At 35.5% G+C, this 5,094-nt stretch overlaps 1 long non-coding RNA gene across 1 annotated transcript; it reads left to right on the top strand.

The window, feature by feature from the left end:
• Positions 1 to 782: 782 nt before the first annotated feature.
• Positions 783 to 4,655, top strand: LOC112715167 (uncharacterized). Its single transcript, XR_003159488.2, has 2 exons — positions 783 to 4,038; positions 4,127 to 4,655. It is a non-coding gene; the product is annotated as an uncharacterized lncRNA (long non-coding RNA).
• Positions 4,656 to 5,094: the final 439 nt, after the last annotated feature.

Here is a 5,094-nt window from a genome sequence, read left to right as displayed (position 1 = left end):
AGAAAACAAGTAGCAGCGTCTCGGAGCAGCATAGAAGCTGAATTTAGAGGAATTGCTTATGCACTTACTGAGATCATGTGGCTGCAGATAAGTGAAATCATAATGTCTTACTCCATCAAACCTTTAATCTTCTGTGATAAGCAGAGTTCAGTACTACTCTGTGCCAATCCAATCTTACATAATAAGTCCAAACACTTTGCATTGGATCAATCCTTCGTCGGAGATCAGGTGGCCAAGAAGGAAGTCTTTATCCAACACATTCCAGCTCAAGATCAACTTGCTAACACACTCACGAAATCTCTTTCTACACCTACCTTTTTCAAATTCAAAAACAAGCTTAGAGTATACAAAACAGACCCTCCAGCTTGAGGGGACATGCTAGGATGATTGACCAAACTAACTAGGTAGGCTACACAGTTGTGCCAGCTAGATTAATTTTTTTATTACTTGCTGTTAAAGTTAGTTATCACTCTGCACTGTATAAATACACAGTACTCCACTTTTAATACTAACTTCAATAAAAAATATATAGATCATTCTGTTCTAGCTTCTTCCTCTCATTCTCTCTTCATTTGTTCTTGAAATTGGTAGAATCTGTGATACCTCACACCAATAATGATATAGCAAGATAACATGAAAAAGAGCCTAATAAATCTTAACTAGAACAGAAATGAATTCCATGAAAAAAAAAAACAACAAATGACCATCAAAATCTTAAAAATATCTTGATAAGAGTTAAATAGACATCACCTTCAAAAATAGAAAAATCAAGAGTGTCTTGAGAGTTAGTTTTTTGTTTTTGTCAACATCAAGAGAGAGTCTTGAGATTAGTTTCTTTTGATATCAATAAACCTTCTTGCACTACCTTAGTTTATAAATAGTAGTGCAGCCCTTTGTACAGTTTGGAGAAAAGTAGTAATACACTCAATTTCTTCATAATCATTTGGGAATAGATAGTTTTATTGTTCTCTAATATTCTTGGCAACACTTTCCTGTTCACTCTTTCTTAATCGTTCTATTCTTATTATTCAATAATCTTCATATGGTATCAAGAGTTTGAGATCCTAGGTTTTCTTTTCTTTCTTTTCAATGGCCTTTACCATTGCTGATTCATCTTTAAACTCCAAACCCCTTCTTTATCCAATCCTAGATAAGTTGAATGAAAACAACTTTTTTACATGGCAGCAGCAAGCACTATTTGCAATCTTTGGTCAGAATCTTTAAAACCACCTCAATTTGCCACTGATGCTGATAGAGTTGCAGGCTCTGTTTCGACAGCATACACTGATTGGAATCTGCAGGATTACAATCTAGGTTCATGGCTTTTAGCATCAATGGATGTCTCTTTTTGGAATCAGATGGTGCATTGCTTCTTCAACCAAGATCAAATCTAAACATTTCAAATCAGAACTCAAGACTATCAAGAAAATTAATCTTTCTGCTTCTCAGTATGTAGAAAAGATCAAAGGAATAGTTGACTCTCTTGTAGCAGTTGGAGCTCCAATCTCACATAATGATCACATAGAGGCTCTATGTGATGGTCTTACCGAACAATATGCTCCTTTGTTATTACTGTGAAAGCAAAATCAGATATGTACACAATCAATGAAGTGGAAGCTCTTCTAAACAAAATTCTTCAACTCTTTCTCAAGTGAACTTAGCTCAGTCTTCACCATCTGCTCCAATTTCTTTTGGCAGAGGCAATTACGGTGGTAGAGGAGGAAGATTTAACAGAAGGAGAAGAGGCTCTTGGCGATTAGGAAGTAGACCTTTCAAATCCTCCTCCACCTCCCAGCTCCTTTCATCAACCTTCTTCATACCTAACTACACCTTCTAGCATCTTTGAATCTTCATGGTGCCCAGATTCGGGTGCTTCACATCTCTTGACTAATGACCCTGCAAATCTCTCTTCTGCATCAGATTATCAAGGATCTGATCAGTTATATGTTGCTAATGGCACAGGTTTGCAAATTTCACAAATTGGAATGACATATCTCACTAACTTTGAAAACAATAATACTTTTGTTTTGAAAAACATTCTTCATATTCCCCAAATCACTAAGGATCTCATTAGTGTATCTCAATTTTGTTTAGATAATAACGTTTATTTTGAATTCCATCTGTTTGTTTGTCTTGTTAAATCACATGTTACCAAAGACATCCTTCTATAGAGACATTTAGAAATGCCCTCTATGAGTTTCAAGGCCTCACTTTAAACAAACTTGTTCATAATATTTTTGCATATCATGCTTCTGTAAATCAATGTAATCTTGCAATTAAAATTTGGCATCAAAGGCTTGGCCATCCTTCCAATTCTGTTGTTAAAGCTGTGATGCAATCTTGTAATGTTCCTTTTGACATCAATAAGAATGATTTTTTCTGTAATGACTCCTGCCTTGCTAAAGTGCACACATTGCCCTTTGTTGATTCTAACATCAAGTATAATTCTCCTCTAGAATTAGTGTATGTTGATGTATGGGGACCAGCCCCTGTGACTTCTAGATCAGGCTTTAAATATTACATCATTTTTGTGGATGCCTTCACTCGCTATACCTGTTTATATTTGCTACACTCCAAAGCACAAGTTTTTCAAATTTTTGTTCAATATAAGACCTTGCTTGAAAAACAAACTGGTTCATCTCTTAAAGCTTTGCAAACTGACAATGCAAAGGAGATTCTCTCCAATGCTTTCCAGAAATTTTACAGGAACACGGCATCATGCACAGAATCTTGTGTCCTTATACTCATTAACAACAAGGAGTTGTTGAAAGAAAGCATCAACACATAGTAGAAATGGGACTTTCTCTTCTAGCTTCTGCTAAGTTACCTCCACATTTTTGGGAGGATGCCTTTTTGACAGTAGCATTCCTCATTAATCGCCTTCCCACAAAAGTTCTTGATATGAAAACTCCTTATGAATTACTACATCATAAAAAGCCTGATTATAGCATGCTCCTGTGTTTGGCTATCCCCTCCCTCTCCCAGCATCATCCACTTCTGCATCACCTCATATCGCTCATAATCAATATCCTATGGTCACACGCTCTAAAGCTAGGATTTATAAGCCTAAGGCTTTTTCTACTGTTGCTCCCGACTTGAATTTGGTTCAAAATGTTCCAAGCACAACTAAACAAGCTCTAACTTGCCCTCACTGGATTCAGGCAATGAAGGAAGAGTATGAAGCTCTTCTTCGAAACAACACATGGATCCTTACTCAATTACTACCAAACTCGACTGTCCTTGGCTGCCGCTGGATCTATGCTATTAAATGAGTTCCAGATAATTCTATTTTGAAGTATAAGGCCAGATTAGTGGCCAAGGGCTGTCATCAACAGCATGGTGTGGACTTTGATTAAATCTTCAGTCCAGTGATCAAACCTACAACTATAAGGACTATTCTCACTATTGCTTATCAAAAAGGTGGTGTTTAAGACAATTTGACTTTAACAATGCCTTTTTAAATTGTGATTTACATGAAACTGTGTTTATGATTCAACCACCAGGTTTTGAGAAAGCCAACTCATCTCTTGTCTGTAAGTAAAATCGAGCCATCTATGGCTTGAAACAGGCACCCCGAGCCTAGTACACAAAGCTGAGAATGACTCTTTCAAAGTTTGGTTTCTCTTGTACTCGTGCTGACCCTTCTTTATTCACTAGATTTACTAACTCCTCTACTATTTTTCTCTTAGCATATGTTGATGACATAGTCATCACTTTAATGAAGTGAATTCTTTAATTTCAAGTCTGCATTCCTTTTTTCTTTAAAAGATTTAGGTAAACTGCATTACTTTCTTAGTCTTGAAATCTCCAAGCTATCTGATTCTGAACTTCATATATATCAACAAAAATATGTTAGACATTTTACACAGAGCTCGCGTGTTGCATTCTAAGCCAATGCCTACACCTATGGTTTCTACACTTAAATTAACAACTACAGGTTCAGACTTGTTTGAGGATGCAACTCTATATCGATCTATAGTTGGAGGACTTCAATATTCCACTTAAACACATCTTGAGATTGCTTTCGCGGTAAATCATGTGAGCGAATTCATGCACAGACCTCTCCAACACCATTGGAGTGCTGACTTCACTAAAAATTCTGATTTTAGAATCCTTGCCTTTGTAGATTCAGATTGGGCTAACAATCTTGATGATAGAAGATCTACAAGCGGGTATTGTGTATTTTTGGGATCCAATCCTGTGATCTGGTCTAGCAGGAAATAAAGTTCTGTGAGAAGATCATCCATCCAAGCTGAATTTCGATGCCTTGCTGATGCTTCTGCAGATATTGTTTGGCTCGGAAATCTTCTTCGAGAATTTCACATTTCCTCACCAATTCCTCCTACTATCTTTTGTGACAACCTTAGTGTGGTTCTCTTACCTGCAAATCCCATTTTGCATAGTAAGAGCAAGCACTTTAAGGTGGATCTTCATTTTGTCAGAAAGAAAGTTAACAACAAGCAGCTCTTTGTACAGCCCCTTGTACAGTTTGGGAAAAGTAGTAATACGCTCAATTTCTTCGTAATCATTTGGCAATAGATAGTTTCATTGTTCTTTAATATTCTTGGCAACACTTCTCTGTTCACTCTCTCTTAATCGTTTTGTTTTTTGTTGTTCAATAATCTTCACAGAAAATAAAGGAATGGTTAAAACCACTAAGTGTCATTCCTTGGTCGGACAAGAGAACCGCTTTTCTTATTTGATTCAGCATCTTCTGAGGTAAGAAGAAGACGATGAGGATGATGATGTTTCTATGTGTTACTTGACAACAAACAATAACTGTGCATAACTATCAAATCTTTCATTACAAAAATATAGATAGAAACTTAATTGCAGCTATTTTTATGTTAGAAGATAATTTAGTCAAACTTATTAAATTATTTAATAGTTTTAAATTATTAATTTTACATAAAAATAAAAATAACTGTTTGTGAGTTTTTATTTGTAAAAAAAAAGTCTCATTTGAGAAAAAATAGCAAACATAAGACCCGATCAAATGCTTCTTATAACTTTTGGAATATAAAAACACCACAAACAAAATAAGTAACAAAATTATATTTTATTTGTTTTTTTTATTATTATTATTTGCATTTA

This window comes from Arachis hypogaea, chromosome 10, assembly GCF_003086295.3.
Source record: "Arachis hypogaea cultivar Tifrunner chromosome 10, arahy.Tifrunner.gnm2.J5K5, whole genome shotgun sequence".
Lineage (NCBI taxonomy): Eukaryota > Viridiplantae > Streptophyta > Magnoliopsida > Fabales > Fabaceae > Arachis > Arachis hypogaea.
This window is presented reverse-complemented; position numbering and strand designations above follow the sequence as displayed.